The sequence below is a fragment of the Thamnophis sirtalis genome, unplaced genomic scaffold, assembly GCF_051295495.1.
Source record: "Thamnophis sirtalis isolate CommonGarterSnake01/CBP01778 unplaced genomic scaffold, rThaSir2_p1.2 scaffold_6, whole genome shotgun sequence".
NCBI classification, from domain to species: domain Eukaryota; kingdom Metazoa; phylum Chordata; class Lepidosauria; order Squamata; family Natricidae; genus Thamnophis; species Thamnophis sirtalis.
The window spans coordinates 112085366-112106759 of record NW_028261386.1 but is presented as its reverse complement, the minus strand read 5'-3'; the positions used below and the strand labels follow the sequence as shown (position 1 = coordinate 112106759).

General features: G+C 38.7%; 1 protein-coding gene across 2 annotated transcripts in view; it reads left to right on the top strand.

The window, feature by feature from the left end:
• The first annotated feature begins 18769 nt into the window (after positions 1-18769).
• KLHL32 (kelch like family member 32) overlaps positions 18770-21394 on the top strand; it is an 84082-nt gene continuing 81457 nt past the window's right edge. For both annotated transcript variants that reach the window (XM_014070215.2, XM_014070214.2), the window contains exon 1: positions 18770-18795. The gene's annotated coding sequence lies outside the window, so the exon portion shown is untranslated. The remainder of the gene's footprint in view (positions 18796-21394) is intronic.

Sequence of the window (21394 nt, the reverse complement as noted above, 5' to 3'; positions counted from 1 at the left end):
ACAGGCCTAGGCCGAGGGCGCCGCTTAGTGGCGCGGAGGTCGGGTTGTTTTCTAAAACAGAAAGTCGCTTTTTTTTTCCTTTGTGGAAATCCGAAGCTGTCGCTCGTCTTGTTATCAACTTGAGCCCGAACCTTCTGTGATATTTCCCCCATCCCCCGTGTGAATCAGGAAGGTGCGAGCTCGAAACTTTGCAATCCAACTAGGGTTGGGAAGACACAGACGATTGGAAAAGAGGACACACACCGTTTATCTTTCTGGGCGTCCATGACAAGTATTACAGCGAAAAACTGCAGAAAGAAGGGAATAGAATAGAATAGAATAGAATAGAATAGAATAGAATAGAATAGAATTCTTTATTGGCCAAGTGTGGTTGGTCACACAAGGAATTTGTCTTTGGTGCATATGCAGTCAGTGTACATAAAAAGACATAAAAAGATACATTTGTCAAGAATCATAAGGTACAACACTTAATGATCGTCATAGGGTACAAATAAGCAATCAGGAAACAATCAATATCAATATAAATCTTAAAGATACAAGCTATAAAGTTACAGACTTGTAGAAAGAAAAGAAAAGAATGAACGAACCACACCTTTAGTATCAGAATTTCAATTGCTGTTTTTCCTATAAATCTTTATTTTTCAAATACATGTTAATGATAATAGAGAATCGACAGGAATGCTCTTCAAATTTCACCACAGGAACCTATGAGAATCATGTTATTATCTAAAGACTCTTGAAAGGGGATGGACTGAAATTGATTGCTGATAGCATCAGGAAATAAATAATGTCAATCAAGGCTGTTGAATCTGTCAACAGATGAAAGAAAACACATTTAATTTTAGGCTTATAGCTGCTAGACAGAGAACTTAAGGACGTGTCTTCCTTTTGTTAGACATATGGTAACCTTAAATTCAAAGCTACCTAATGAGTAACACAGTGGGGTTTGGTGAGAGTACACAGTTGCACAGGATTAAATTATGTAAACAATTGTAGAGAACGGGGGTCTTTTAATCTGGAAGATTTATACTGTCTTTTTAATTTTCCCTACTTTAGTTTCTCCCAAATGATTTTGCTCACTGAGGATGATGGAGGTTGCAGCCCAACAGATCTGAAGAACACCAATGTTGCAATGTCAAATCAACTTTCCAGAGGCTTTGGACTTCATGCCTCGATTTTGTTTAAAGTCTGTGGATATAGGAATTGTAATTTAAAACACTTGGAGGCCATCATGTTACAACCTAATTCCTTCACAAGTGCAATGATCATAATTTTCTATTGCAAACCTATTCCCAGTAAATATTGAATGTTGTGGTTTTGAACTACCGTACTGCTTAGAAGTGCATAATATTACATGCTTTTATAAAATGGGATTGGTTTTTTTTTGTCCAGGTGTCACTTATAGAATAATTTAGTTATTAATCATTTTTACCTTCTATTCAGAAAAAAGATTTTTGAGAAAAAAATTCCAAATATTATCAATAGGAAAATAAATAAATGCAAATGTATTGATCTGTAGAAGTAAAAATTCCTTTTAGTCAAGTTCATCTACGGAAAACTGCACATTAGGTTCAATTGCTCATGGTTTTCTTGGCAATAGTATGATAGTTGCTTGCTGTGACCTTGTTAGATACCTTTAAAAAAAACACTCTAATTTACAGTCCTGGGATTTCCTGGTGGTTCCTATCGAAATTTTTATCAGTTCTATCCCTCTAAAATGTCAGAATTAGCAGAGATGGCAAAATTGACTTGTCTGATTAGAAAAAGGACGATAACCATAATATTAATGACTAGAGACTCCTTATGGACTTTTTGTTAAAAAATGAATTTGTGATATATGTGAGTTTGATTATAAAAAAGGCTCAGGCTATCGAAATAAGGAAATTATGTTGTAACCTCAGAAAGACAGAGAAAATATAAATGCATTTTATAACTATTGTCAAAAAGATTGGATGTCACTTGTTCAAAACTTTTCTTGCCTTTTCTTTTTTTACACTTTTTATTTACCTAATACTTTTGTTTACTTTCTTTACTTTTTTCTTCCCAAATTTGCCTTCTCTTTAATCTCTTAAGCATTTTTAAATAAAATTTATATATAATACATAAAGAAATAAATAATTAGGTCTATCCCTATGTACCTTTTTTAAAAAAGATAAATCAAAGTTGGTTAGATGCTGTTGGTTAGCAAAATGGGTTTTTGAAAAAAATGAAAAAATATATAGTTTCTTAGTGTAACATGAAGAACTTAATGATGTCTGGAATAGAAAAAACACTGGAAAAAATGCAAAAATTGCTAGGTGACAGCTGATAGAAGGAAACATCAGATGGAGCTGACAGTGTCAGGCTTTAGGATTAGCTTACACAGTGGTGTGAAAAGTTGTTGGATGTAGTAAAACTTCATTATTAGTTTTTCATGCCTTATTTTCATAGAATACCATTTCAAGAATCTTTGAGGGCTAAATTGCCTGATAAATGCAATAAGTAAGAGAAAATTAAACATTGAACTAATTAGAGTTTTTTTTTTAGAGTTTTATTTGGCATTTATAGGCCGCCCTTTTCCCTGAGGGGACTCAGGGCGGCTTACAACTCGTGGGAGGGAGTGCAAGACAAAACATAAAATTTGTGAATAAAATAAAATAAAACAGTAAAACACAACATTCATTCAGCATTCGGGCGGGGTGGATTGGGATCTTATCCCCAGGCCTGACGGGATAGCCAGATCTTAAGGGCTGTGCGGAAGGTCTGGACGGTGGTGAGGGTACGAATCTCCATGGGGAGATCGTTCCAAAGGGTCGGAGCTGCTACTGAGAAGGCTCTCCTCCGCGTAGTTGCCAGTCGGCACTGACTGGCGGATGGAATTCGGAGGAGGCCCAATCTGTGCGATCTGATGGGACGGAGGGAGGTAATCGGCAGAAGGCGGTCTCTCAAGTATTCAGACCCACTACCATGGAGGGCTTTATAGGTGGTAAGTAGCACCTTGAAGCGCACCCGGAGATCAACAGGTAGCCAGCGCAGCTCGCGGAGGATAGGTGTTATGTGGGCGAACAGCGGTGCGCCCACAATCACTCGCGCGGCCGCATTCTGGACTAGCTGAAGTTTATTCAGCAATCTAATTCAACAAAACATAATGTGGTTTGGCTTGGTCTAAATATTTGTCCTTTGAATGAAAACTAGTTGCACAGCCCAAAAAGTTATATTTAATATAGTAGAGTAATCAAACTAAAAAGTTCTTTCCGATATGTGGAGAAAGATTCAACCTACATAAATTATTAATATTTTGTTTTAGATTTTCTTTGTTTTTACCTGTAAAATAAGAAGTTTTTAAAGAGAAAACTGAGCCAAAGCTAAGCACTTTTAGGTTTGTTTATTTTAGTAGGAGATACAGGTGGTTTTCATTTAACCACAGTAGGAATTTCCATTACTAAGTAGCACAGTAATAAAATGTGATATCATGTGATCATCCTTTGGGACCTGCTGGTTTTCCCTTTCCCTTTGCTTGTTGAAAACCAATGAAAGCTGCAAATGGCAATCGTGTGACCATGGAATGCTTCAACATCATAATTATGAGCTGCCTGCCAAATGGACACTGCAATCTTGTAAGTATGAGAACTGGGCATAAGTACTTTTTCAGGCACTATCATAAATTTGAATGGTTGCTTAACAGGTGGTTAGGTGAGTACTACCTATAGTGGTAATAGCTATCCAAATTATAATAAAATTGTCAAGATTGACTATGCATATATATAGGGAAAACGGTGACCAAATGGAAAAGAAGATGCTGCTCTTAAGCCTTTAACTCAGGCCTGTCAAACTCACAGCTCATGGACCAGATGCATCACGTGCTGGCAAATTTAGCAAAGGGGGGGGGGAGTCACAATACCTCAAGTGTAAACTTGGTACACAGATGACTTAACTCTCTGGAAAAAAATACTGCTTGGGTAAGACACCCCTAACACCCCTTGAGGTGTGTGTTCTGTTAAGATACAGTCTGTTGTGCCTTAAAATGGCTTCTAGTGTACTGCTATAAAATGGTTTCTACTGTACAGTGCAGTGGAGTTGCCATGGTAATAGCTTCATAGTACTCCACAATGGGGCTCCCTCTGGTAAGGGGGGAAATCCAACATTAGAAATTACGTTTGGTCTGGACATTTTCTCCCTATAAATAAATACCTGGGCAATGCCAGGTTATCAGTTAATTGAATATATAAGAACTCTGTTTTCTCTCTTGTGTGCCCATATTCAATAATCAATAGGACATATAGGCAAATAAACCGGGACTCAAATATATGATGGCACATTTTCTGTTTATCTACTAATAAATGTGAACCACAAATAATGCATATTTTGGTCTGGGTTTACTTGTTGCAAAATTTGCTTTGTTTATTACAGTGTTTTTCAACCTTTTTTGTGCAAAGGCACACTTTTTTCATGAAAAAAATCACGAGGCACACCACCATTAGAAAATGTTAAAAAAATTTAACTCTGTGCCTATATTCAATATAGGCACCATATTCACTAGTGTGCTGCGGCACAGTGGTTGAAAAACACTGGTTTATTACATCTGGAAAGCACAATGACATCATGATACTTCTTCGGTGTGGTAAGTTGTTACACAAGTATCTAGCCTTAAGCATTTCATTGTTGGTCCTGTCGAGTGCAAATCCTTACAATTTGTTTTTTCCTGCATTCTTTGGCCAATGCAAGTGTTTCACATGGATAGTTCTTCAAAGAAAGAAAACCCCTCTTTAAAAAAAAGATGTCTAGTTACAGAATTTAGCTTGGAATTTGCCTGAGGCTGCTTGCCCCATGTGAATAGAATAAATACAACTAGTCATCAAAAATGACCAGCTTCTTGCCTCTTCTACAAGAAAGATATCTGGTGATATGCTTACATATTATAGCTTTGTAAGTAGTACAATACTAAAGTTAGAAATATAATCTTTGTAAAAAATATTCTTGAAGTCAATGTTTGCATGAAAAAAAATAAAGATAAGTTTTCTTCAGAAAACAATCAGGTGACAGGAAAGCCCAAGTTAAATGTATCTTTTTTTTGAGAAAATTTTTATTGTTATAGTTAAACAAAAAAAAAATCATCTTACGTTACATCTTGTTGAAAGCGTATTGATTGGTTAAAAATATATTCCGTGCGTTTCTTCCACAATCCTTACATATGCTTCATTCAAATCAGGTTGTACATTTTAAGTCAAGAAAGAAAAACTTATGTATTTTACTATCCCTGTACCATAATTCTCATTTAGTTACCATTGTTTAAACACGTTTTTATCTAGAATCATTTATATTAGAAGACACAACCACCTACTGGCATTCATTTGCAATTTCAATAGATCTCCAATAATATTGCACCTTTATAACATATTCTAAAATTAATTCGGTTAAGTAAGATATAACACACCCGTATGTATCATTAAATATTGTCCATTAACATTTCATTGTTATTATTGCAGTTAACTAAAGGTTATTTACTAATTATCTCACCTCTCCTCTCCAGGCCCACACAATATTACAACTTTATAACCGTCTTTAAACGATTTATTAATAAGATTTATAGGACTTTTCCCTCAATCCCAAATTAGTTAATTATGTGCTAAGAAAATAAACATTAGACATCTAAGACAATCTAAGAGATATTAACATTTCTACTTGACAATCACCCAAAATATACATTAGCATTTCTATGGCCTGGTTATTTATCCTAACTAGGGTTATTATTTCTCTATTAATATCATAGTAAATTTATGTTAATGGATAAACATTCAGTGGTAATCTAAAACAGTCTATAAGGTACTAAAATCTCTACTTAATAATCATCAAAAATTAACTAGCTTTTTTCCATCAACTAGCATGATTAACCAGTATCTTTCCAGTAACAAAATGATCTTTCCTCTCTCGCTAGCCGTTGTGTCAATTCTCTGTCCAGGACCTTTCCAGGGTTTAAGACTTCTCTCCGTACTTTAAAGCTTAAACGCTCTCTCATGTGGATTTGTTGCCCTTGAGTTGTTATTAGTGTAAGCTTAACTTTAGTTGACAGGTTTATTTCTGAGTAGATTTGTGTTATTAACTCCATCTTTTTCGCTCTTTTTTTTTCTCCTACATCTTGGAGTTTGGGGTGGAGCACCAAATTATCAAAGTCACTTTTCCAGCTTCCCTTCTTTCCACCTTCACTCACATTTACTCCATTTGTAAGTTCATCTGAGTTCTTATCTCTGTTTTCTATATTTTCATTTGCTTCTTTAATTTCTGGGGTTGCAACCCGATCATCTTTTTTTGTCTGTCCCATTTCTTGTCAAATCTCTCAAGTCCTTCTGAGATGTTTTGAAGTCCAGCCAAAATGTTTTGAATTATCAAGTTTTCTTCATCTAAGTATTGCTCCATTTTTTAGAGTAAGGAAAAATATAAAGAAAAAGCAAGAAGAAGAATTTGGTACTATCTGCCACTCTAGCCTGTCACAGATTTTGAAGAATATATCTATTTTTATTTTAAATCTTAAACAAATGTTCTTTTATGGTTTTCAAAGAAGAAGGGTTCTAAAGTTTTTTCTTTCCTTTTCCAATTCTTGCCAAAATATTTTCCACACACCACTATTTGTGACCTTGGGTCTTTATCAGGTTTGAAAGAGAAGTTCCATTGCACAGTGTAGTCAGATAAGAATGAACAAAGGAAACATTGTTACAACAGCAAAAAAGCTTCAGAATTGGGCTTCAAAGTGGCAGATTCGACTATTTTAAAACCTTTTTCCTTAAGTATCTTTAATATGTAACAAGTAGAAGAAGAAATTTATTAAAATAAAAAGAGTTTTAATTTAAGCCAAAAAAGTTAAAGTAGTAAAGGGAAATAGAGAAAAAAAGGTCCCTTCACCTCAAGCGGAAAAAATGGAAATGTTGCAATCACTCAATCCACAAAAGATCGTTACAAGCAAGAGCAAAAAACTTTCTAAAGCAGTCCAATAGGAATTAAATGCGTAGCTTTGTTCTTGCTTAAGGGACTAATTTAGCTTAAGAAAAGAGTTTCTTAGGGCAATCTTCTAAAAGAAAAGAAAAAAAACCCTCACCAGGTAGAAACACTTTCATTTCTCCAACTATGTCAGCTGGGGGGGGGGGGCTGCCTGTTTGCTGCCAGTTGGAAGTGCTTCCCTGCGGTCGATCAGGGACTTTGTGATGTCCCTGCGACCAGCAAGATCTTGTCTTCCCAGTCACTGTCTCTTCGGGACGGTTTAGGTCCTGCCGGACCGTCCAGAGGCAAAAGTGTCATCGGCAGTTTCGGACAATTGAATCCGCACAATGTAACGTTGCGATGTTGGCTTCTCCTCCCAAGTTAAATTTATCTTCAAGTTCAAGTTATCTTTGCACCTCGTGGTGCAACTGGAGCAATCTGGAACTGAACACATTCAAAACCGTAGAAATAGTGGTAGACTTAGGAGAAACCTTCCCATACTGCCACCTCTTACAATACTAGACAACACAGTATCAACAGTAGAGACCTTCAAGCAGGGGTGGGTTGCTGCCGGTTTTACTACTGGTTCGCAACCTGTGCGTGTCACTCGCATGCACTGTTCAATGTAAATTGTTCTGTGTACATGCACAGAACAATTTACAGTGAACTGTGCATGCGCAGTCATGGAAATCCAAAATGGTGGTGGCCCAGCAGCGGGGAGGGAACCGATTCGGGGACATGGTAGGCCTGGGTCACTGCCGGTTTTGTGACCCAGGCCTTCCACTACCAGTTTTGGCCAAACTGGGCTGAACTGGCAGCAACCAAGACCTAAAATGGACAACATCAAAAACATCATCAAAAAAGCACAACAAAGAATGTTCTTTCTGCACCAACGCAGGAAGCTCAAACTGTCCAAGAAGCTGCTGATACAGTTCTACAGAGGAATTATTGATTCTGTCATCTGCACCTCTATAACGGTGTGGTTTGGTTCTGCAACCCAAGAAGACAGACACAGGCTTCAGAAGATAATCAGAACTGCAGAATAAAACAATTGCTGCCAACCTGCCTTCCATTGTGGACTTGTACACTGCAGGAGTCAAAAAGAAGGCTGTGAAAATACAGACCCCTCGCATCCTGGGCATAAATTGTTTCAACTCCTGTCCTCAAAACGACACCATAGAGCACTGCATCCCAAAACACAAGAACAGTTTTTCCCTGAACGCCATCACTCTGCTAAACAAATAATTCCGTAACCACTGTCAAACTATTCACTAAGGCTACATTACTATTACTATTAGTCTTCTCATTATTCTTATCCATTTTCTCCCACTTATGACTGTAGGACTGTAACTTTGTTGCTTATATCCTTACGATTTATACTGATATTGTTTCCTGATTTGTACCCTATGACTATCATTAAGTGTTGTACCTTATGATTCTTGACGAATGCATCTTTTCTTTTTATGTACACTGAGAGCATATGAACCAAAGACAGATTCCTTGTGTGTCCAATCACACTTGGCAAACAAAGAATTCTATTCTTATCTATTCTATTTATTCAGCAAGGAGCTTATTTCTTTGATGGAGAGAGAGAGCACAGTTTGTATGTTTAGGTATTAACCTAATGTGCTTTTTTTCCAACATCCTCTTCCTGAACAAGATGCTTGAGGACACAGAGGCTGAATAGATCAAAACTGTTATAGAAAACAGATTTCCTTAAACAAATTTTGGGTCCAGTTTTGACATCTAAACTGCTTTGGTCACCTTATTGATCTTTCCTGGGAGAGAGAGAGAGGAGTACATGCTGTTGGTTCTGGATCTCTGCAACTTTGGATACCATATGCCATCGTATCCTGAAGAGGTTATTCCAGCTATATGTAGGTGGGGGGAAATTAAGTGATTATCTGAATGTATACATGTCTAATACAATAAACATTGGGTATTGGCACCCATTTGTGGTTCACAAATAATTATTTTGCCACTAAGAGCAAATAACCACCATGTGACTTTAATTTAGCAATTTAGCAATATTAGCATATGCATATGTTGATTATTGGACACTATCTAGTAGTGAATGTGTTATCATAGTGCTAATTAGCCGGTAGTCCAAATCTGAAGCAATGTGGCAATTACTGTATAAAATAAATGGCAATCCTGTACTAGTTGGGTGTCTATTGTTTGTAGTATTTCTCTTTTAATGATTTCAGATAGACCTCAGGGTGGTGATCCTTAGCACAAGTGTAGAGATTTGGCTGAGAATAAAATTGTGGCATTTTTTAAAGTGAAAAAGGAGATAGGCAGGCTGCAATTTTAGCTGCATAGCTTCAGCTTCATATACAATACTAAAGCAAAATCTAGCAAATCATAGTGTCTTTGTACAGTGTGCAATCTAACTAGCCATTAAACTAGCCCAAAAAAGTGATAGAAGGGAGTATATTAATTGGAGAAGTGAGCTTTCTTTGGAATATATAATGAGCTAAGGCAGCAGGTCCCAACCTTTTTGGCACCAGGGACCAGTTCCGCAGACTGGTGTGTGTGTGGTTTTGTATGCTGCCTGCATGAGCGGATGGAGCCTCACTTGTTTCCATGGCCTGGTTTCTGACATGCTGCAGACCGGTGCCGGTTCATGGCCCAGAGGTTGGGGACCTCTGTGGGCTGAGGTGTTCAGATTGCATTACTCCACTACATTAGGCAATACTGCAAAAAGTAGCTATGAAGCCCTTAATGATCTTAGAAAATGCTTCTATATTGTATTTCAATTTAATATTAAGGAATGATTCATAAATGTGTATGTAAGAAGAGCCACAGGATCTGAACAAACATCATTTGTTAAACAGTGGCCAAAGCAATCCATCCAGAAAGATTACAATAAACTGGGGAACAAATTGGGAGGGGGGGAAAGATCCAGTCTTCTCTTACCAGACACCATCCATAGTTTGGTCAGCTCTTTTATATGTTGGATTTGAAAAACTGTAAGAAAAGAGTGACAATATTACAAACCAGTATGTTTACCAATACTATAAAAGGAGAAAGTGACTGAGGTTTCTTTGCTAGGTGTTTTAAATAAGGTTGACCCATGTTATGATCTACAAATACATTTCATTGGCTACATTCACGCATTGTCTAAACAAAGTCCAAACTACAGGTAGTCCTTGAATTATAACCAAATAGTACAAAAGGGGAAAGTGAGTGAGTGCTAGGTGTTTTAAATAAGGTTGACCCATGTTATGATCTACAAATACATTTCATTGGCTACATTCATGCATTGTCTAAACAAAGTCCAAACTACGGTAGTCCTTGAATTATAACCAAAATGGAGCTTGGAATTTTGGACATAAGTCATTGAGGTCCTAAGATGAGATACTGTGTGACCAGCCTCAATTTTATGACAGTTTTTACAACATTTGTAAGGGGAAACACTGCAATCTAAATCCAAAAGAAACAAATCTCATTTTGTAGTATAAGGTATATCATAACCATAATTGTTGATGTATGGAATTAGATTACAATAAGTAGCAAGTCATGTACAGTAGGTGGTGGTTATATATTACATAAGTGATTTAGCAAAGCAGAAGCATGAATAATGACTTTCAAAATCAATTCAAAATTCTCAAGAGGATAGGTTATAATGGTAATAAAAGAATTAACTGTTATATTTTCTAGATGATTAACTCAGCTAGGAGTAGGAGGTCTAATATGTTTTCAACCTCTTTTATTAGAAATGTCATTTTTCAAAAGATTAAAGGAAGTACAAGGTTAGTTTTCCTGGACATATTCCTAATCAACAGAGAGGAATTAGGTTGAGGACTAAAGAGGCACTTTGGGGAAACCATGGCTATGTTATATTGGAGATCAAACCGAGGAAGAAAAGCTGAAAGAAGTCAGATGTACATCATGGATTTCAGGAAAGCAAATTTTAATGAATTCAAACAATAAATGGGCAGTGTGCCATAACTTGAAATTTTAAAGCTTGAATAAGCCAAAATAAGAGTTGTTCAAAAATTGTGATAGGGGAAAATATTGATTTAAGAGACCTAGATGCAATGGACATGTCTCTCTGTTATATTACATTTTTATGCAAGTAATCAAAAATATGTCATTTGTGTAAGTCATGTATTCTCCAATTTAATTAACAGTTAGGAATAATAGATACATTTTCTAGACAAGTGGTCCATTAATGTACTGAAAGCAGAAGCATCCTATAAAAAGGACAAATGTGTATATGATTTAGTTATGAATGTGCTGAGATGGAAAAAAAGAGTTGGAAAGGGAATGGAAACAGGGCTGGTAGATATAAAGGAGTATCAGCTGGTAACTCCAACCAGAGAATAATTCAAAATATAAGAATTTGTGGGGGTTTCTTTTGAAAAGAAACGTGGGGAAAGGAATAATGGTGCCTGGGGAGGAAAGGACTCCATAATGGTATCTTCTCTATATCATAATAGCATCAAAACACAACAATTGTGTACCTTATTTACAGTTGTGTTGCATATTAAGAAAAAATATTTTTACATGATTGAACATGTCCAATGGCAGATTTAAATAAGATTATCTAGGTTTATTCCTGGTTCACAATGGGGACAGGCGAGAGCACCAGGAAACCCCAGAGCCATAGAAATAACAAAGCTTTTCCTATTGTTGTCAAGGTTACTACATGGATGTCTCTATATCTTTCTTAAGAGTTTGGATCAATTTGATCCAAATCCAAAAGGAAGCCCAAAACCATATATGGACCTATGCAGAGTTAATGAAGCAGATCTTGGGTTCCCTACTTTTCCTTTATTGCTTTCTAGTAGAGTGGTTGTTGCTAAACAGTTATTAAAGGAGAAAAGGATTAACGTAAATTATTAAATGTTTGTAGTGTAATATGATAATTAAATCAAGAAACAAAAGAAGGAAAAGGAAAGCCTTCCCCAGAATAGCACTTTTTCTAAGCAGTGTTTCACAGTCATGGATTTAAGGCACCAAACTACATATTTAATAAAACATGTTAAGTATTGCTGATCAGGAACATTAGCAGTAAATTATCAAGAATACACATATTATTTAACAATGTGTTCCTGAAAGGTCTGGTATGAGTGAGAGCCAAATGTTTTGTCTTTATCAGATTATTTGGGATGTAGTTATTTTTAATTGGTGATATTAGTCTGAATAAATGTTATATAAGCTTATTCCAGAGAAAATTAGAAGTGCTGAATCTATTATGCTTGCGTTTTATCAATTCACTACAATTTGTTTTTTTTAAATAAATGACAGGGAACAAATTTGTAAAACACTTCCGTTTGCCAAGTAAGAGCTCCATGTTTGTAAGAATGAAAACTGCCAGCTGTCCTTTTAACTCTAGGTGTCAATCTTTATTTAAGTGCTTGCAGTAAAGATATAGCAAAAGTCAATAAATGCATAAATGCTTTTTATAGCTGGATGACAGTGGTGTCAGGCCTTAAAGTAGTTGGTATTTTTTTCTCTCTCCTATGCTGGTTGAGAGAGCATCAACTCTAATATCATTAAAAATGATTGTAAATGAGCTCTGAACCTTATTACTTAAAGCTTAACCATTAAAAAAATCTTAGGAAGAAGTAGCATCATTTTATTAATACATTATCAAACATTTGTAATATGTCCTTTTATTTTCTTAACAGAAATAGAGTTGGAAGGGATCATGGAAGTCTTCTACTACAGTGGCCTCCAACCTTTTGGGCACCAGGGACCTGTTTCATGGTGAGTGTTTTTCTGCAGACTGGAAGGGGTGTGGTTTTGTGTGCTGCCTGCCATCCCATGGATGGGGCTTCATTTGTTTGCATGGTCCAATTTCTGGCATGCCACGGACCAATGCTGGTCCAAAGACTGGGGGTTGGGGATTCTTGTTCTAGTCCAACCCCTTTCACAAGCAGGAGACCCTATACCATTCCAGACAAATGGCTGTCCAGTCTCTTTTATGTATTTATTTTTTTTTAATTTTATTTAGCATTTATAGGCCGCCCTTTTCCCTGAGGGGACTCAGGGCGGCTTACAATAGTAAGGGAAGGGGAGTGAAAGACAAAATACAGAAAAAAAAGTGAGATAACTAAAAGGTACTAAAACACAACATTCTTAAAAGCCTCCAGTGATGAAACACCTACAATTTCTGAAGGCAAGCTGTTCCACTGGTTAATTGTTCCCACTTTTAGGACATTTCTCCTTAATTCTAGGCTGCTTCTCTCCTTGATTAGTTTCCATCCATTGCTTCTTGTTCTGCCTTCAGATGCTTTGGAGAATAGGATGACTCCAGGGGTGGGTTTCAACCAGTACAGCTCCGTACTGCCATCCCGGATGGTGAAATTTAGCGTGCCTTCCTGTACCTGTTGGTCAGGAGGCCCCATACCGGAACACTCCCTCCACTCGTTTGCTCTTTCACTCGCCCTGCCCATCCGCACCATGCTGCCGAAAAGTTATCAGAAGAACCAGAAGAAGAAAGAACTGGCGAGTGGCTGGAGGGGGGGAGGATGTTGGGGAAGAGGTAGAGGGGCTGCTAGAAGAGTGTGTGCATGTGCACAGGCTGTGGGTTTTAAAAAACGTCTGAGTGAATCCAGGAAGAGGGAAGAGGCAGAGGGACTGGAAGATACTATAGGAACACACACTTCCAGACCCTCTGCCTCTTCCCTCTTCCTGGAATCACTCAGAAACTCACAGCCTGTGCGCACACAAGATATTTTTAAAAGTCACAGCCTGTGCACACGCACACACTCTTCCACTCTTTTAAAAACATCTGAGTGAATCTACAAAGAGGGAAGAGGCAGAGGGGCTGGAAGTGAGTGTGCTGTGCACAGGCTGTTGGTTTTAAAAATGTCTTATGTGTGCACAGGCTGTGAGTTTTAAAAATGTCTGAGTGAATCCAGGAAGAGGGAAGAGGCAGAAGGGGTGAAAGTGTGTGTGTAAGATGGTCAGTAATGTTGAAGACCGGCAAGGACAGCCATATTTCCTCTGTTAGTAGCTGTTTTATTGTTTTGTGTTCTTATTTTATTCTTATTTAAGTAGTAAGTGCACAAAATAATAAATTTCCTTTTTTAATATCTTCTTTTTGTAGGTCATTCTTTGGGGCAAAGAATTCAGTGACATCGATTTGGCCACTCCCACCCAGTCACATGACTGCCAAGCTACTCCCACTCAGTCACATAGTTGCCAAGCAACTCCCACTCAGTCACATGATGGCCAAGCCACTCCCACCCAGTCACATGTCCACTAAGCCACAAAACAGGCCACACCTACAGAATAGGTTCTAATTTTTTTTGAAACCCACCACTAGATGACTCCCTCTTCTTAGTGGCAGCCCCTCAAATATTAGAATATTGCTATCATGTCACCTCTAGTCCTTCTTTTCACTAGACTAGACAAACCCAATTCCTGCAACTGTTCTTCATATGTTTTAGCCTTCAGCTACCTAATCATCTTTGGGGGGGGGGGGTTGTACTCTTTCCAAAGTTTCTAGTCTACATCTTTTTTATAATATGGTGACCAAAACTGCATGCAATATTCTAGGTGCAATTATATTAAGGCTTTATGAAGCAGTACTAATAGTTTGTGTGATTTTGATTCTGTCCCTCTGTTAATGCAACCTAGGATTAAAAATAAGATAATGTAGGATTAGAAATACGGAACAGCTGGACAAATGTTTATTACTTGCACACCATCTCAAGATTGATGGAATAGCATTTTAATTGGTGGATTAAACAATGTAAGCTTTAACTACAGATTTTAAAAAGGCCTTAGCTGATCAGACTTCAACAAATTTATTTCCTAATTTTCCCTTTTATTTCTCAATGGAGGCCTAATTTAGATTAACCTATATTAACCTTGCACCTAACAATACAGTTACCCTGGAGAAATCCTTGGAGGCATCAGTTCTTTCCATAGTACTTGTTCAGTACTTGAAGTAGGCCCCTCTTAAAGATGGCCACACTTCATAGTACTTACAAAAAAAGCAGGAATTTTGCATCCTACTCCATTCAAAAATGAAGTTATCAGTAACATTTTGGAAGTGGTCTTATTAACTGCTACCAAGATTCTCTTGTTACAGAGGAATGCTGGATATTTATTTATGGGCCGGGTGATTTGACCTGCACATTCAACATTCTTGCAAACATCCTTCTAACACATTTAGGAGATGGGTCTCAAAAGGAGTGAATCAGACAATAGACAATAAAACATGGGGAATATATTTAAATAAATTTTGTCTAACATTTTGTTTTTTACAGCCTACCGGAAACACACTCAGTATACAAAATGTTTCTTCTTGAATGCACATTTTCAGTGCTCTCCTATATTCAATATTTATGTCACATATGGGGAATCTAATGTTTATAACCTGCCCAACATTAATGATATCCTGTCACTAATGATTTCATTTGGTTGACCATAGCTAAAAACTGCTCTATAATTTGTACAGTATGCCAATTTTTCTTAAATATTTTAGAATTTTATATTTTTCTTTATCTTGTAATTTTTGTCTTATTTCCTGGCCTATAATCAGAAAAAGTTTATTTTGTATATAAGTTTGTCTCCACTGATTTCCCCCCCAATTTTTTTTAAAATAAAATATTAGAATAGAATCCTAAGACATAATCTGACCACTTCAAGATGATAAATAAATACATGATAGAATTATGATGTATTATGATCACTATTGATAACTACCAGATTTACTATTTCCTTTTCAAAATTTATATATTTTTTGAAAGTGATGATAGTGGTTGTTTTAGCAGAATTGCTTACCAATTTTCTACTTTCTAAAACTATCCATAAATAAGCAATAGAAAGCAGTCTGTTTTCTAATGCAGCCACTCGAGCGATTGTGGGTGCACCTTGGTTCACCCACGTTACACCTATCCTCCGCGAGCTGCACTGGCTGCCTATTGGTCTCCAGACGCGCTTCAAGGTGCTAGTCGTTACTTATAAAGCCCTACATGGTATCGGACCTAGTCGTTACTTATAAACCCTACATGGTATCGGACCTGGGTACTTGAGAGACCGCCTCCTGCCAATTACCTCCCAAAGACCTATTAGATCCCACAGATTAGGCCTCCTCTGAATTCCATCCGCCGGACAATGTCGACTGTCGACTACTTGGAGGAGAGCCTTCTCTGTGGCTGCTCCGGCCCTCTGGAATGACCTCCCCGTAGAGATTCGGACCTTCACCACCCTTCAGGCTTTCCGCAAAGCCATCAAGACCTGGCTGTTCCGGCAGGCCTGGGGCTGATGAGTTCAGCCACACTCGAATTTTTGTGACTGTTGTGAGTTTTTGTAATTTGTTTCTCATTTTGTTTGTTCTTGTATTGTTCCCTTCCCCTTGGTTTGTTAGCCGCCCTGAGTCCCTCTGGCAATAGGGCGGCATACAAGTTTAATAAACCCTTAAACCTTTATTATGGCTTATTTTTTTTTAATGTTTGTAAGAAACAAACAAGAATCATTTTTCAGGGGGCTAAAATATCGTAAAGATAAATAAAAGAGGTCTATCACATATCTAAAAATGATAAAATAGGTGCATTGGAAAAAATATTATGAACTTGAAACCTATTCTCTTCTTTTGTAGCTCAGAGAACATCACAAATACACTTTCAGCTCTGAGTTACATATAATCTCTACTATTAGAATCTTTAATATTGGCAAGAAAAGAATCTCAACTGCATCTGAAGATAGCAGGAGATGAAGGGGAAGCAGTTCTTGCTGCTGACAAGTCTTGCTCCAGGAATCACTTTCCTCTACAGGATTACACACTGCTCTGATGTGGCTGACTTGTATATTGTACTAGGCCAGTGTTTTTCAACCACTGTGCCGCGGCATACTAGTGTGCCGTGACATAGTGTAAGGTGTGCCGTGGGAAAAACACTTTATATATAGTCAATATAGGCACAGAGTTAAAAATTTTTAACATTTTCTAATGGTGGTGTGCCTCGTGATTTTTTTCATGAAAAAAGTGTGCCTTTGCACAAAAAAGGTTGAAAAACACTGTAACTAGGCCATACTTTGTTTTACTCTGCTTGATTACCATGTTGGGTGAAAAAGTTAAGATGGCAAATGACATTATGCTTTTATACACATCCTCCCTTGCAGACACGCCTGGCTGATTACATAAGTTGAGCTCACCTAATTTGTAAACCCCCTACTATAAATAATAGCTGGGTCAACACGTTACTGTATGCTAAAACACCATAGGGAAATATCTTGGTGACCAAAAGTGATTTTAGGGCAGTCATCCTCATCACAGTGTGTCTAGTGAGATTCTCAGTCACCCAGGTCATGGTTGTCCCAAAGATTCTTTTTCAAAAGGTAACTGGATTTTTTCTTTGGTAACAAGCAGTTTCTTGGATGAGAAGCAAAACGTCTTCCAGGAAAAACAAAATAAAAGTGCATTTTGAAAACAAACCTTTGGGTCACCACAGAGTGGTTGCTAACTATTGGAGTCTATGGAGATTCTCAGCCATCCAGGTCAGCGATCCATGGACCACTGGTGGTCCATGAGAAAATTTTGGTGGTCGGCAGAAAAATTATTTGTATTTTTACATTGCACTAAATACTATTAATCTTTAAAAAAATCTTATTAGTGGTCCACAGGATTTAAACATGAATTTAGTGGTCCCTGAGGTCTGAAAAGTTGGTGACTCCTGATTCTGGTCATTTTTCAGGAAGCAACTGGACTTTCTAGATTTTCTTTGAAGATATTTTGCTTCACATCCAAGAAGCTTCTTCAGTTAAGAGCTGAAGTCCAGTTGCCTCTTGAAAAAGCACCTTTGGGACATTGGAGAAAAGAATGCTAAGTACAGGGATTATTTTTAAAGGAGAGCAAAAAAGTCAAACTTGATTCTTGATGAGGATATGGATAACACTGATGTGGTTTTCTTTAAATATGAAAATGCTTTGTTACCATTAAAAATTTTTTTTCCTTCAAATTCTATAAATTGTTTTTTTTTAAAGCCAGACACAACCCCTTGGTGTAGCCTGCTACTTTTCATTTGAATCTCCCAAGTCCTAACAAGATCAAGTAGCAGGTGTGATTATCTACTGAGTCTCCCGGAGAAAAGGTAAGGTATGTAACCATAGAATAAATAAAAATCCGTTATGGTCCACTGCCAAAGGAGAATTTGCTTTCTGCTTTCAGGTAGATTTTAATATAAGGATCCGGCGGCGGCGGGGGGGGGGGGGACGACGACACCGAAATACTATGCTTCTTTCCACCTTCCGCTGTCAAAAGGTCTCGGGCCAGTCCTGCCACCCTGCAACAGGCCTTTGAATCCGCCTGCGGCGAGGCTTTAATCCAACCCGCTAGCGGACAAGCAGCCGAGGCAATTCCCGTTTGATCCGCTGTTGTTCCTCTTGCGCTCCGAGCGGGCGTCCTCCAGACTCCTCCTCCTGCAGGTGAATTAGTCGAAAACCTCCCCCGGCTTTTCGCGGTTCCTAACAATGCGTTGTCGCCGCTGCTGCTGCCGCCACCGCCGCCGCCGCTCCTGCGCATTGGAGAAAAGGGGAGCAATACAACTAGGAGTAGGAGGAGGCGGAGGGAGGGAAGGAGAAGAGAGAGAGAGAGAGAGAGAGAGAGAGAGAGAAAGAAAGAGAGGGAGAGATAGAGGAAAAAAGAGAGAAAGGGAGCGAGAGCGGATCTACTCCCTCCTCCTGCCCCTGCAGCAGCAGCATTAACAGCCGCCGGTTAGTGTGCAGGTCAGCGCCGCTTAGCCACAGAAGCCGCGTCCCTTCTCTCGACTGTCCTCGGTCCGTTCGGCCCCCGAGATCAGAAGGAAAGGCCGGACGAGCCCGGCTGCTAACCACGGGACGCGGAGGGCTGTCAAGTGCTCTTGCTGCTCCCTTCTTGGAGAGGTGAGGCTGGGTGACCGGGACGGATTCCCGCCCGCTCCTCCGAATAGAGTTTTCCCGGGGGGGGGGGCGGGAGGAGATCGCCTTTTCAGCCTCGTGGAAACGGAGGAGCGGATCCCCCATAGAGCGGAGAGGGAGGGGAGGGAGGCAGGACGGAGCTCCGTATAAAAGAGGCCTGGCGGCCGAGTGGCTGCCGCAGCCCCCAAACGCCATCATTGCCCCGCCGCCGCATAAGAGAAAAGTCTACTTAGTTCCCTGATTATTAAGCGGGCCGGAGGGGCGGAAAGGGGGGGGGGAGACGTCAAACTTGCCCCTCAACCAATAACGGAAGGTTTTGCCTCGGTTGCCGGGGCAACCTTCAACGGCGCCTGTGGGATACGTTGCCCTGCTTCAGCCCTTCAGTTCGTTTCACAACTGAATTCAGACCCCCCCCCCTTTTTAAAGCATTGCAGCATTTCTTGGAAGGACTTTTTGGGGCGAGGGGGGGTGGTGGTCTAGGGAAGGATGTCCGGGATGAGGGCCCTTTGGGTGTCTCTTGAGTTGGCATGAATGCTGTTTTGTTGTTCATCGAATACCAAATGGCACTCTTAGAGCCTTGTGGCGGCTTGGAGAAGTTGTCCCCTTAAGTGATTTGCCCAGTTGAGTGGCGGGCAACATGCATTTGCAGGTTATGCCTTTCCTTGCAGAAGGGATAAATTTGCCCCTGATGCCTTCCATCATCTCAGCAAACCCCCAAAGCATTAACCTTAGACTGTCTATTGTGGACCTCACTCATTCCTAAGAGGTCTGTAAGGGGCGTGCATAAGCGCACTAATGTGCCTACCGTTCCTGTCCTAATGTTTCTTTTTATTCATATCCATTTCATGTATCCAAAATCATGTTTCTTCTAATATATGTTATCAAATACATGCTTGATGAAACAAACAAATAAATAATCTCCCCCTGACCTTCGAAAGGAAGGCATCCCACCCTCCACCTTGCAGTTCTGGGGAAAATACTCTGAAGAGAAGGGGCTGCAAGCTGGGGTTTCCAGGACTTGAAGCCATGGTTTTCTGCTTTTGAGGAAGATCTAAGATGTGGTTTGTGGTCTCAGGCCAGGTGAGTGGAAAGGAAATGCCTTACATCGTTGCCATCTGGAAATGCAGATACCGTACAGCAGTGGTTCTCAATCTTTTCTTCACCATGGGTGTTTTGGGGCCACAGATCATAGCAACAGACCACCAAGATGTAACTTAAAATTTAAATCATAACATTTCTTCAAGACTTTGTGTACCTCCAGGGGATTGATAACTACTGCTTTAGGGCCTTTCACGTTGTAAAAAGCCGTATGATAACTTGGGCTATTAGCTACATCCAACCAGTTTGAAGAATAGGCTTGATTTGGCTGTAAATAGAGAAGAATCACATCCATAAAGTATATCCTATTCGTAAAAACTACTTTGTTCCTTCCCCCCTTGTGCAATTCTGGGGCCACTTATACATAATTCTTGGGCTGCTTCCTTTATATCCAAACACGGGTCATATCCAGATATTCTGGACTTTCAGAACATGTTCTTAAAATCTGTGTGAGTGTGGGGGGTTTCCCCCTTTTTTCTTTTCCATTTACCCTTTTCAAAACTTCATTATTGTATTTTTTTCCTGTTAGCTTCCCCTGCCTCTCCCTCTTACATTGATTGATCTGAGATGTACTTGGATGAGGAAACATTCACTGAAAGGCCATTTTGACTGGATTCACATACAGTAATACATTAAACTAAAGTGCAGTTGGCTAATTTGTGTCTCAGTGTGTTGTGAATTGAAGCAAGAGAGTTAATTCAATAGAGCTTGGTTTTGTTAATATGTGCAATCAAAGTCTTTGAGAAGTCAATACATGTTGGCAACGTCTTGGGAGGTATTTATTTACAATGAGCTTTGGTGCAAGAAGTTGGGAGATAACATTTCTTGCTGATCTAGAACTGGGCTTTAGATCTTGGTTGTTGAAACCAGATAAAGAGATTTGCTGCTGCTTTTATATTACATTACATTATAGTACTGTACTGTTCAGCAGTCATCTCCTGGGAGATTATGAAAGTTTTCTACAAAAAGTGAGTGAGTTGGGGGGAAACGTTTAAACTTTTGTTTTTAGGAAGAGTGTAGAAAGTCTGCTGGAAAATGTAACAATTATTTATGTAATCCTAAGCAGTTCTTTGACTTGGGTCCAATCGTTATTATCATGCAAGTTATGAAAGCTTTTTAGGCGGAAAGTATAAATACTAGAAGTAAATATATAAATAAACAGAGGTAGGAGAGCAGTTTTGCATCCAGCTAAAATTCTATCTACGGTAATCCGACATCCTGTTTCTAAAGTATGTCAGCCAAATACCATTTGGAAAATTTGCAAGGAGGACAAATAAGAACTCTTTTGCACTAATGTTCATCAGCCTTTATCCCGAGAACCCTGTTGTACTTTGTACTGGAGAAAATGTATAGCCATCACGATTAGTAGCTATTAATAACTTATTCTCTATGAATAAGCCTAATAATCTTTTAAAGCTGTTCAGCTTTGGCTTTATCACTTGGAATAGTAAATTCCATGGCTTAAGCATATAAAGGAGTGCTTTCT